We start from the raw sequence: 13503 nt of genomic DNA on the forward strand, positions 1-13503 counted from the left end.
TCCAAAAATAAAAATCTTTGACATATATAAGTTATTTACTTAAAATAAATATGAATAAACAAAAAATTTCTTACTGCTGTCGCCACTGCTGTCTCAGCACTGCAACGAACTCAACAGTTTTCTTTGGTTCTTTTCATCTGCTACGCCCTAGCCTCCAGATTAGTGGCCAGTAGACCAGTGGTAATGTGGTATATTTTTGTTTCTTTGTATTCAGTTTTATCTTTTGCCGAGATCTCTATCTGTTTGGATAAAAAATACTAAAAACTATCTCTTTTAATAAAAAAAAAGTGTTTATTTAGCTTGTAGATGACACCATACGGTACCAGTTTATTGGCTTGTTGCTGGCACCTTTTCCTACTATTTTTATATTATATTTTACTTTTCAACAGAGGCTACTAACTTATCTGTTTACTTATTTTACCATATTAATGTTATTGCTATTTGTTACTATACATTTGTTTATATATTTATGTTTGATCCTCTATAAATAATTTTGTTTGTAGAATGTGTAGTTATAGACTATTGAAGCATTAATATAAAAACAAATTTACATAGGTTTTCTCTTTTATTTTTTGAGCATAAATAATTTTTACATTTTTTAAGTGAAAAAAGTGACTATATAATTAGTATTTAAAATTTAATATTCAGGCTTTAATATATATATATATAGGTGACGTCAAAAAAAAAAAAAATATATATATATATAGGTAATTTAATGAGCAACCAATCTACAATTGATACATATTTTAAGAGAAAAAATGTTTAAGATTTGGAGAATACTACACAATTCTCTATCTAGAATAAGAATACTGATGTTGAACCCCTATACTAGCTCAAAGAAATGAAATTAAGGAATATTTCTTTCTTTGAACGTGATATTGGAATGAGTATTTGAATGATTGTTTAATGGTATATACAAAAATAAAATAAATAAAGATTAAAAAAAATTAGTTCAAGATCAATCATAAATAGTTTTAGTACCATGAACAATCCTATGACACAACCTTAGTGAGTTAAAGTTTACTTATATAATTTTCTTTTTTTCATTTTACTTAAGAAGATGGTTATATTTAACTTGGCCCCCTAGGAAAAATTCCTGGCTCCACTACTGGTCATATATATATATATATATATGTATGTATGTATGTATGTATTAGACCTTGTTAATTAAGGTTGTTATTAAGTCGATTATATCGGTTGGAGTAGGTAGAGTTGGTTTCAATTCTGTTAAAAGTGGTTAAATAGGTTCAATTGGTGTAATTCTCACGAACTTCTGCTATGATTCAACTAGTGCATGTTACAGTTGCATGTTACAGTTACTCTTTGTCAGGACCGGCTCGATATCAATTAAATAAATATAAATAATATTAACCAAATCAATCAATGTTAATTTGATAAAGTAAACATATAACTTGATGAAATAATAATATCCAAGTCAAAGTTAATTTCATATATAAAATCAAATATCATGGTTCAAGTATAAATTTTAACAAAAATAAATGATTATTGTTTTATTTTTATTTTTTTTAAAAGTGAGATTATTTATCTTGAAAAAGGTGATGTATGAGTGTAGATACCTCATTTTGTACCATTAATAACCTTTGGTCCCAACCCCAATAATGAGGTGGACATATGTAAATCAAAACTTATTATATAATTACAATTGGTATTACTCAAATAATTAATAATACTTTCAACCCAAACTTGTATTTTCTCATTCTTAAGCAAGTACACCGAATTGACCGAACTGATTTGAAATAGACCAAATGGACAAAATAGACCGACGTGGACAGAATGGACCAAATTGGACCGAATAGACCTAAGTGTACTAAATGGACCAAATTGGACTGAATAGACCTAAGTGAACCAAATTATACCGGATTGACTGAAGTGGATTGAATGGACCAAATAAACCATATTGGAACGAAGTTGTCCAGACAGGATGAATTGACCAAAGTACACCGAATGGACTGAAATAGACCGAAGTGAACCCAGTGGACTGAATTGGACTTTTTGGACCTAATTGGACTGAAGTGGACCAAAGGAGACCAACTTGGACTGAAATGGACCTAAACAGACCAAAGTAGACTGAACCGGACCGAATAGATGAAGATGACCGAAATAGACCGAAATGGATCGAATACCGATTTGAAATTAGCATAGCCAAAATTGTGTTTAAATATAAACTCAAATTTTTACTTCCAAAATAATCAAGTATTAACTCAAACAAAAATCAAACCAAAACTATGAGAGAGAGAGAGAGAGAGAGAGAGAGAGAGAGAGAGAGAGAAACCACTTTTTCCAAGAGAGAATAATAAGAAATTTATATAAAACAATATGAGAAGAAAAAAAAATAAAAAATATATTAATAAACACCAAATTATCCAAGTCATGTTATGTTATGTAATAAAATAACATTATATTCTTAAATACTACTACCTCTATCCCAGTTTGTTTATCCTCTATTCCATTTTGGAATATCCCAAAATATTGTCCCGTTTCTAAAAATAAAGATTATTAATTTACTAATGTTCCTATTATACCCTTACTTTATTTTCAAAACTATTTGAAAAGAAAACTAACTAATATTTAAAAAAATCAATTTAATTGGGGTACCTTTTTAGTTGCCTCATTAAGAATAACTCTTTTTAAAAAAACTGATAAATTTATTTAAAGGTAGTTTTGTAAACTTATACATTTTTATAAGGCAGACAAGATAATAAATTATGTTCCCTTTAAAAGTTTGACTTTTCAAATAGGACAAACAAATTGGGATGAAGGGAGTATCTTTATAATGCAATTGGATAATATCTATGATCAAGAGAAGAAAAAAAATAACAACTTAAAAACAAAACTTAATCATCAACCCAAAGTAGAGTTCCAAATAATACAAAAATTCATTAACCTAAAGTAGTGATGCAATAAAAAATAAAATTTAAAATCCACCAAAAAATGAAAAAAAAAAATTAATAGAGAGAAAGGGAGAGAAATAACCTTTTGTGTGTGAGAAAATTATGTATAGAATGTGATAGAAAATTGTAAATTTATAATAAAGTAAGGGGAATAAGAAAAACCAAAAATAAAGAAGATAAAGGAATTGAGGAAAAGTGATATTAAGGTAGATAGTAGTAGGGAGATGAAAGGGTAAAAGGGAGGGGAAAAGTTTGAGAAAGTATAACAATAAGTTGGTAAATTAAAATGAACAAAAAATTTAAAAATGAGAGAAAACGTTGAAAATGAGTAGATGATATGGATGCTGATATGACTCAACAAGAGCGTGTGTATATATATATATATATATACATAAAATATTAAACCGTAATACGCACAATTACTATCTATTTCAATATATTATAACTCTAAACTAAAGTTTCTTTAGAACCAATACACCTTGGGAAGCTGTCGGGAACCAATCATTCTCAATCTAGCTTCAAGTCTCTCGTGCAAGTCAATCTTGATCAAGTGATTTCATCAACACAAGTGGCAAAGCAATCATGGTTTTCAAACACATCAAGTTTAAAAAAGACTCATTTGCTCATTTGCCCAAGCCACCACAATCTGCACTTCAATTGAATCTTTGGATTTTTTTAAAACAACGAACACACACCATGTGGATCATTGGCTCAATGCTTTCTGGGCTGCGTCCCAATAGCCCAATTGTTTGGGCTACGTTCACTTGGCCATCTATTTTGCCTTCTTTTATCAATTTTAACAAGGGTTTGACCCAACCTTCCTCCATGTTAAGTTTCCCAAGACAATCTAATCTTTCAGGCTGAAAAACTTGTTCAATGAACCGTATATGGAGTGTTTAATTAAAGTTGGGGGTGCACAGGTCAAGACCCCGTGCAGTAGGGGTATTTTGAGAACTTGCACGAGTAGGGTTATGTTATATATAAACACTATTGTAACCCTACGTTTCTCAGATAATGGATTATTAACAGCTCACTCCAATAGACATAGGCATGTGTACTCTTACCTCATTTTTGTTTCTGGACCACTGACCAAAGGGCCTTATGGGAGCATTTAATTAGAGTTGGGGGTGCACAGGTCAACACACCCTTGCAGTAGGGGTATTTTGGGAACTTGCACGAGTAGGGTTATGTTATATATAAAGACTATTGTAACCCTAGTTTCTTAGATAATGGATTATTAGCAGCTCACTCCCATAGACATAGGCATGTGTACTCTTAGCCTTTTTAGCCTTTCCAAATTGAGCAAGTGCCTACATTGATTCCTGAACAAGTATAGAAGTCTAGTTAGGCCTTAGATTTTTTTGGTACAATTTAGATACAATATCTTAAAGCTACAGTAAATTTAGGTTCTCCAATTGAATCCAAACATCTGATTTCATCAACCAATAAAAGAAAAATAGTGTTATCTTAGTAAAAGACAATTAAATTCAATGCAGCCAGGTACTATACCTAAGTTTTAGATATTTATTAGTTGGGAAGAGTGTATTTCTATCTTCTTCGAATGTATTGTGATTCTAGAGAGTGCTTTGTTTGCTTCTCATTTGCTAATTGGATGTTTCTTCAAGTTTTTATTTTTATTTTTTGTTTGTTAAAAAAATATCATTTTCTGTATTTTTGTTTGTGTTCTTTTGCTTCTATTTTTATTATCTATTTCTTTCCATTTAATCAAAGCTTGAGCTGTGAATTCTAATGGGAGACTGCGAGGCTGCTCCTAACATTTTGATTTTATTGTTTGTGTTTATTTTTCTTTTGTTTTATCTTCTATTTCCGGTATTGGGTTAGCCAGGGCAACAAATGGTGCGACTTCTACAAAATCTTCATATCAAATAATCCTTCCAGCATCAGAAGTCATGAGCTTGGTAAGCAGACTGTGCCTATGAGTAAATTGAAGCAGTGAGTATTAAGAACAACATTTACTTATATTAATATGGTAAAAATATATGTACATAGTTACATCATTTTCGATGATGTTGATTTGTTTTATCATGGTTTTTTATATGCTGCAAATCTTGCTGATATTGATTTACTTTTTTCCTTCACATCTTCAGAAAGCAAAGCGTAGCAATCAGAAGGATATAGAAAAACTTCAAGAGGTCAGAGATATGCCCAAGCATTGAATGATCAAGATGAAGGTAATGAGATTAATTGTTGAGATGAGATCTGCTATATATATATATGTGTGTGTACACTGCATATGCTTGGGCTCAAAACATTTGAAATTAGAGTAGTTGTTGTACAACTGTTCATCATTGCAAGTTACTTGTCAAAAAAAACTGCTCATCATTGCAAGTTGTAGTGATAGGCAAATTATGTTCACCAATATTGGAAGAGAAATGTATATTTCATTCAATTTATTTATATAGACCTTTTACTCACTTAGGAGAACCCTGCCTCTAAAGATGTCATTGCCAATTTGATCAAGTAAAAGGTCTGGTTTTATTCATTAGCTGTCAAGTTGTATCGTCCTGCATAGTTTTTAGTTGGGCGGAAGGCTATTAAATGAACTAAGCTTTGAGACTACTCAACTACTTGAGCTGACTCACAATGAAGCTATTAGGCAAGTATGGTGGCTGGAGTCTGGACAAGATCAAGCTGTGGTACAAGTCTGACTAGTTAACAAGCCAAGCATGATAATTACTAGTTTCATCCTGATAAAGATCCTGAATAGTTAAGTATACCTATGAGATAGTATACCATAGCAAGCGAGAGTTATAAAGCCGATTCATTATCAAGCTGGTGAGATTCTGAGGTGTGTTCAATATTTAATATGCACTGACAAGTGTAGGAGCAAAAGAATGAATGCAGGAGCTGACTCATTTATTTTAGACTACCGTGCTAGCTTTGGCATGGTTCAAATGTCAACAAGCTGAGCTAGAAGCCTAGAACAGCCTTTTTTCTGAGGTTGTCTTAGCCGTAGGTAGGTATATCTATTTCCTCTCCTCTCTGGTAGCTTAGCAAATGTAGGCATTGTATAGGTGTGTGAACATTCAACCAGTAATGTAACTCAAGGGCAGAACAATCAGTTGGGAACCACTCATTAAGTGGAGGACACTAGTTTGAATCTCCTGTATCTCATCTCCAGCTCTTTCAAACCATTTTCCTATTTTGTTGGAGGGTGGAAGTTAGCGAAGAGGTAGAATTCCTTTCCATTTTGAAAATATTTGGTTAAGGGTGGATAATTTTGTCAATAAAGTGAAGACGTGGTGGGCTTCCTATTTGTTCCAAGGAACCCCAAGTTTTATTCTAGTTAAGAAGTTGGCTGCCTTGAAGTTGGATTTAAAAAAAGTGGAACAAGACGGAGTTTGGCAATGTAACGTTAAGAAGCAGGACCTTTGGAGCAAGTTGAATGTTTTAGATGCTAAAGAGGAGACCCATAGATTAACAGCTGAGAAGAAGTTAGTACAAGTTAATCTTCGTACAGATATTGAAAAGTTGACTCTTTTAGAAGAGATTAGTTGGAGACAAAAGTCTAGGGTGTTGCATTTGAAAGAAGGGGATGACAATACTAGATTCTTTCATAGAATGGCTAATTCTAACAGAAAAAATAATGGTATTGAAAGCCTAATGGTTAATGGTACCTTGTCTTCTAACCAGGGTATGATTGCAGATTGTATTACTCATTTCTTCATGAATTTGTATTTCAAGCACCAAGTTGTTCGGCCTTTTCCAAATGTGTTTGTTTTTCCAATGATATCTGGTGATAATGTGGACTGGTTAGAGAGACCTTTTGAAGAGGCAGAAATCATTGATGTTGTTCAGAGTTTTTATGGTGATAAATCTCCTAGTCCAGATGACTTTCCTATGGCATTTTTCCGAACTTGCTGGGGGATTGTCAAGCTTGATCTTATGGCTGTCTTTCACCACTTTTTTGCTAAAGGTTAGTTTGAGAAAAGCATAAACGATACTTTTATTACTCTCATCCCTAAAATACATGCAGTAAGTGAGATTAGGGATTTTCGGCCCATAAGTCTTGTTGGGGGGGTCTATAAAATTATTGCTAAAGTCTTGGCTAACCGACTTCGCATGGTTATGGGGGATATAATCTTAACATCTCAGAATGCTTTTGTGAGGGATAGACAGATCCTTGACCCTGATCTTGTTGCTAATGAATGTCTTGACAGTAGATTAAAGTTTGGGGTGCTGGGGCTAATTTGTAAACTGGATGTTGAGAAGGCTTTTGACCATGTAAATTGGATTTTTCTTTTGCAAATGTTAGAAAGAAGTGGGTTCTCAGCCAAGTGGAGACTATGGATTTTCTTTTGCCTATTTATTGTCCGCTTATTTATCTTGATTAATGGCTCTCCTTGTGGGTTTTTTGGTAACTCCAGAGGTTTAAGACAAGGTGACCCGTTGACTCCTTTGTTGTTTGTGTTGGAGATGGAAGCTCTGGGAAGAATGTTGGATAAAGCAGTTCATGAAGGCTGCTTGTCAGGATTTAGTGTGGGTAACTCGAAGGGAAGATCCTTGAAAATGTCTCATCTCCTTTTTGCGAATGACACTCTTATTTTTTGTGATGCTAATCTAGACCAGATTTTGATTCTCCGTATAATTCTTATTTGGTTTGAGGCAGTGTTGATGCTAAAGATTAATCTAGGCAAGTCTGAATTGGTTCCGGTTAGAGTAGTGCAAAATATTGACTTATTGCTAAATGTCCTTGGCTGCAAGCAAGGCTCTCTGCCAATGAAATATTTGGGTCTTCCATTGGGTGCTAATTTCGAGGATAAGACTATATGGAATCCGATCCTAGAGAAAATGGAAAGGAAATTGGTGGGTTGGAAACGCTTGTATTTATCAAAGGGAGGTAGAGTCACTCTAATCAAAAGCACCCTTTCTAATTTTCCCACTTACTTTCTATCTCTATTTCCTATACCTGCTAGTGTGGCTAACCAAATTGAGAAGCTTCAGTGAAATTTCTTATGGGGAGGTTTTGGTGACGAACCTAAAATTCATTTGGTTAAATGTGCTATTGTATGCGTTCCTATTTCTTCGGGTGGATTAGGGATAAGGAAGATAAGACTTTTCAATATAGCTCTACTTGGGAAGTGGTTATGGAGATTTGGGATTGAGAAGGATGCCTTTTGGAGACAAGTGATAGAGTTGAAATATGGATGTCTGTGGGGCGGATGGTGTACCAAATCTGTTAATGGTCCTTACGGTGTTGGTTTATGGAAGAGTATCAGTCAAGGATGGCCTTCTTTCTCACGCCATATTCTATATGATATTGGTGATGGGTCCAGGGTGAAGTTTTGGCAAGACTGTTAGTGTGGAAAGACACCTCTTGCAGTTAGCTACCCTGACTTGTTCAGATTTTGCAAGAATAAAGAGGCTAGTGTGGCTGAGCTTATGAAATCCCCCAATGGAGTCCTTTTTTGGGATGTGAGCTTCTTTAGGGGTGTGCATATTCGGGAATTAGAGGCTTTGTCAAGCTTCATGGAAACCATATACGGTTCTTCAATAAGGGGGTTTGGTGGGGATAAGATGTGTTGGATTCCTAGCAAAGATAAGGGGTTCTTGGTGAAAGATTATTATAGAATTTTAGCTGGTCCTACTATCTTTGGTTTTCCTTGGAGAAGTATTTAGAAGCAGAAGATTCCCTCTAGAGTAGATTTCTTTGTATGGTTTGCTGCCTTAGGGAAATGCTTGACGATTGATAATTTGCGAAAAAGGAAGGTGTGGATTTTGGATTGGTGCTACATGTGCAAGAGTAATGGTGAAACGGTTGACCATCTCTTCCTTCACTATCCCGTTGCTATGGATCTATGATCTATGGTTTTGGGTTTATTTGGAGTATCTTGGGTTATGCCACATACTGTTTTGGTGTTGTTAGGTGTTGGCAAGGCAGCTTTGGTTGTCATCGAAATAGTTATTTATGGTCCATTGTTCCTCATGGCTTAATGTGGTGTCTTTGGAGGGAGAGAAATAGTTGTTGTTTTGAAGATATTGAGAGATCTATTCCGGACCTCAGGCTATTCTTTTTTAGAACTTTGTTGGATTGGTTGTTTGCTTTGCAAAACCAATCATTCCCTTCTTTTATTGATTTTCTATATTCTTGCAGTTTTTGTTTTTGATTTGTTGTCCCCTTATTCACTCCCTGTGGACTAGGGTGTTTCCTTTTTTATATCAATATATCTTATTACTTATCAATATATATATATATATATATATGTATATATGTTTAGAGTTGTTATTTCATCATCACTCAAAAAAGCCAACAAAATTATGCTTAACTTTGCAGTTGCTTTACAAATGTGTGAGCCAAATAGATATGTTCTTGAACAAAATTCCATCCCCCTCCACCTCTAGTCCTATATTCTGTTTTAGTTTACCAGATAAGCCCTTAATCATACAATTGGATACTTAGTTCTTTATCTTTCCCCTTTCCTCTAAAATCTATTTAGGTTATATTCTGTTAAATTTATATCTTTATCCTTCTCCTTTCCTCTAATATCTATTTAGGCATATGCTGTTGAATTTATGTTTATGAAGAGAGAATGTAATAGGGAAGTGGGTGACACAGGAAGAGGCATATGCCACACCTCAGTTTTCCTCAAACTCTAAACATCAAGTGCCCACTTTGAAAAAGCTGTTGTCAACTTCAGAGGCAGCACCAGTTACAGAAAATAAAGTTCAAAGTGAACCAGCACCTAGACTGTTGCTTCAGCTTCTTTAAATCCCATGAGATCCATTAAAGGTACTCCATCTTCAGTTGCTATTGGCAAGAGAAAGAGGTAATCCATTAAAGGTACTCCATCGTTAGTTGCTATTGGCAAGAGAAGAGGCAAGATGAGAAGCTAAAGGTTATATCCAAAGAAGAAGCAGCTACCCTTAAAGCAAGGGAAGTGGCAAAGAAGAGAGTTGAAGAACGGGAAAAACTATTGCTTGGCCTCTACAGGCCCTTTTTAATTTGAATTCATCTCGGAACAAGGGGTATATTTTTAGCCTTTTTTTTTTTTTTTTTTTTTTTTTTTTTTTTAAATTTATCCCAACGTAGAAGTTGATGGGCTACTCCACACAATAGATAAAATAACCAAAATGATTGCTTCCATTCAGCTACCTATTTCCTCCTCATAACCCCATATGATTATGAGCATGTTGTGTAGTGCACAATCATGTTGTGAGGATTTAGGGTCTGATAATGCAATGTCGACCTATCATTTGCTTATCATTTGCTTACTAGTCAGAATAAGTAAACTGTGACTGCTACTATTTCTTGCACTGCGTAATTATTATTTTAATGAAACATTAATATTAATATAAATCTTGTGAGGACATAAGATAGAAAATGAAATGGCCTGAGAGGAAAAAAAAATGAAAAAGATTTGATGGAGAGTTGTGCATTTGCATTTGGCGTGCCATCTGCTGTGCATAACATTATAGAGATAGTTGTGTGACTTGGGTCACAAAGGTTGTGTACAATGCTTTTGTGGGGTGTGGGGTCTAGGAGAGATTGTTGGTAGGCAGCATTTCCCTAATTTTGGAGAGGTTGGTTCTTGGACTTGATTCAAGATGTAGAAGAGATATTTATCTTGATTGTAAAATACATCACTGAAATCATATGGAATGTATCCTTAATTTATTTTTGGAAAGTTCACTTGTAGAAATTTCCTTGCAAATGAACACCATTCTTAGAAAATCCAAAGCAGTTGATTAACTTCATTCCTTAATTTATTTTTGGAAAGTTCATTTGTAGAAATTTCCTTGCAAATGAACACCATTCTTAGAAAATCCAAAGCAATTGATTAACTTCATTCCTGTTTTGGAAAGAGTTTTCCAAAGTGAAACATTTTACATATTTCCAACAACCATTAAAAAAAAAAAAAAAAAACACAAACATAAAACAGATATTCTACCTCTACCCCTATTATCCCAAGGCATCCAAAATATAATTCCCATAATAAAAAACGAAAAGTTGGAAGTTTTTCCCAAAAGAAAAAGGTTGGAAGTTTTATGGACTTGCTCAAAGGGTGAGCTCGAAACCACGCATGAGGTGGTGCATGACCTACATTGCCGCGCAATCGACTGCACATCCTCGCGCAATCGATCCATGTCTCACTGCATGTTCTCGCGCAATCGATCCATGTCTTGCTGCACATCCTCTCGCAATCGACCCATGTTAAGAGATTATTTGATAAATCTAAAACCAATCTAGCAGCATGATTCTTTCGTTTGTTTTGTGTATTAGCAATAGCGAGATCTTCTTATAACCAAAAAAAAAAATACGAAATTAAATTATAGGCTTGATTGTTCAAATTGAATCACAAAATCGCAAAATCATATACCTTCATAGGCTTGATTGTTCCCCAAATCAAAAGATATGCAGCTTCCCTCATCAAATTCCTTCGGGTCTTGAAACCTGCAAACGCAAACATACATAAAAGGTGAGGTTTAGTTTTATGTGGAGTTAGTTTTCAAGGCTTTCTAACACGAACCAACCAAATGGTATAAGAGATGGAGGGAAAACGTTTGCATGATTCACCGTCACTGTTGGGGAAGACAATAATATACAGGCACGGCCCCATGGGAGGAGTTTTACTTTTATATAGTTACCTATGTCCACGAATGGGAGTTTATATGGTTGGCTTGGCCACTATAGAGACTAGGTGATAGACTCTCACTTGCTCCCAAATCTACAGCTTTTTAATCCTAATAGATCCTTCTTGAAATTTTTCAAGCCATAGTAGCCAAACTCAACCCTAAGCAGCCCATCACAAAGTAAAACGAATAATTAATAGTCTATATATCAAATGGCATAATTTATAATATTCTACAATATAGAAATTAAAAAAATAAATAAATAATAGAAGAAGAGGAAGAATGGAGAATTACTTACATTGTTATGTGCTCACATGGCATAATTTATAATATTCTTCATTAAAAAAATTAAATAAATAATAGAAGAGAGGGAGAATGAAGGATTACTCACATTGTTATTGTTATGATTTTCTTGGTAGCAATAGCACAAACTATGAAAATTATAGAGATGACTCCCGTAGTAAGAGATTGGGAGTCAAAACCCACTAAGAGAGATTTGTGGGAGAGGTGTGTGTGTGGATTTTCTTTTTATAGACAAACAAATTGGATTTCTGCTAAGAGGGAGAGAGACGTGTGTGAAGATAAACAAAGAGAATTCCGAATTTTTGATAGATGATAGTTTTTACGTAAGTTAAAAATTATCCATAAATCAATTTGGTTTGAGAAAATGTATCTAATAATTAATAATTAATAATAAGAAAAACTAATTTAATAAATTGAAGTGTTGGTAATCAACAATTAATTAAATTTTTGTGTCTATATAAAGAATTGATAAAGCAGTGGCGGAAAAGTTGATATGAAAAAAAAAAAAAAAAAAAAAGTTTACCTATCACATATGAACAAAATAATAATAATAATAATAATTGTAGGGACACGATTTGCAGCAACCCAAAACGATACTGGGTTCGCGCGTAAATAGGCCCAAACAATATAATTTGTAGAGCGTGGATATAAAAAACTAGGTTAACTTTTGTATAATAAAAAGATTCACCCTCAAGTATATTGAAGGCCCAGAGCTGGTACAACGATCGTTTTCTTTGGTAATCGATACAGTTCTCTTTCTTTTTTTGCTCTTCTTTCTCTTTTTTTTTGTCTCTGTTCTCTCTTTTTTCCTTTTTTGTTTTTTTATCCCTCTCTTGCATGTTCTTCTTTCAGTTTATATACCACCCTTTGAGTTCCATCCTCACCATACACGTGTAGGTTGGGTTCCGAGGATTTCTTTCTGTCCCATCTGGCACCTCCTGGAACTTCCTATGGGCAGCTGTAAGGCTGCTTCTCTACTGTTCAGGTATTACCTCCACATTAATGTGACCAGAGAGTTGGTTGAGAGATCATTAATGCGGAGGCAGCTGTAATTATAGATATTTGTTCGTCTTTTCCTTTTTACCCTTGGTCGGTTATCCTATCTTCAGTGGTGACATAATTCTGAGGTCCGGTAGCAACAAGACCGCATCCTGATCGTCCTCGGACGCATACTGCCGAGGAGTATGGCGTCCTCGGACGAATACAGAACTCTACTCTCGTGATATTGACTACCACCCCCCTCGGTAATTGCCTTATGACCTGACTTGGCCTCCTCGGGCGGATATGCATCCTCGGATGGGCCACAGGCCCAACGATCCCGACCTTAATGGGCCTATTGATCGAATGGCCCCCACAATAATAATAATAATAATAATAATAATAATAATAATAATAATAATAATACTAAAAGAGATTGATAGGAATAAAAAGAAGATCTTTAAGTAAAAATCAAATACGAAACATTTATAATATATATAAAAAAAAAAAAAAAAAAAAAAAATTGATAAAACAATAGAGAATTTTATCTTTAAAAAATTACTACAATTTATAATTTAGTGCAACCACAGATTTTTGAGTTCAATTTTTAATTAAGTAGAGCGCTATTGATAAGAACAAAAGACCTGATTACAAACAAAAAAAAAAATTCTCATTAAAATATCTTTTACTAAAAATTTGATAACAACAATTCAATAAA

General features: G+C 34.0%; 1 long non-coding RNA gene across 2 annotated transcripts; it reads left to right on the plus strand.

Annotated features, from left to right (window-relative positions):
• The first annotated feature begins 4256 nt into the window (after positions 1–4256).
• On the plus strand, positions 4257–10180 carry LOC126706487 (uncharacterized). 2 transcript variants are annotated; one of them, XR_007648608.1, is made up of 3 exons: positions 4257–4865; positions 5021–5104; positions 9490–10180. It is a non-coding gene; the product is annotated as an uncharacterized LOC126706487 (long non-coding RNA). The 2 variants fall into 2 exon arrangements; XR_007648609.1 differs by having other exon boundaries at positions 4257–4831.
• Positions 10181–13503: the final 3323 nt, after the last annotated feature.

Source organism: Quercus robur, chromosome 11, assembly GCF_932294415.1.
Source record: "Quercus robur chromosome 11, dhQueRobu3.1, whole genome shotgun sequence".
In the NCBI taxonomy this organism is placed as follows: domain Eukaryota; kingdom Viridiplantae; phylum Streptophyta; class Magnoliopsida; order Fagales; family Fagaceae; genus Quercus; species Quercus robur.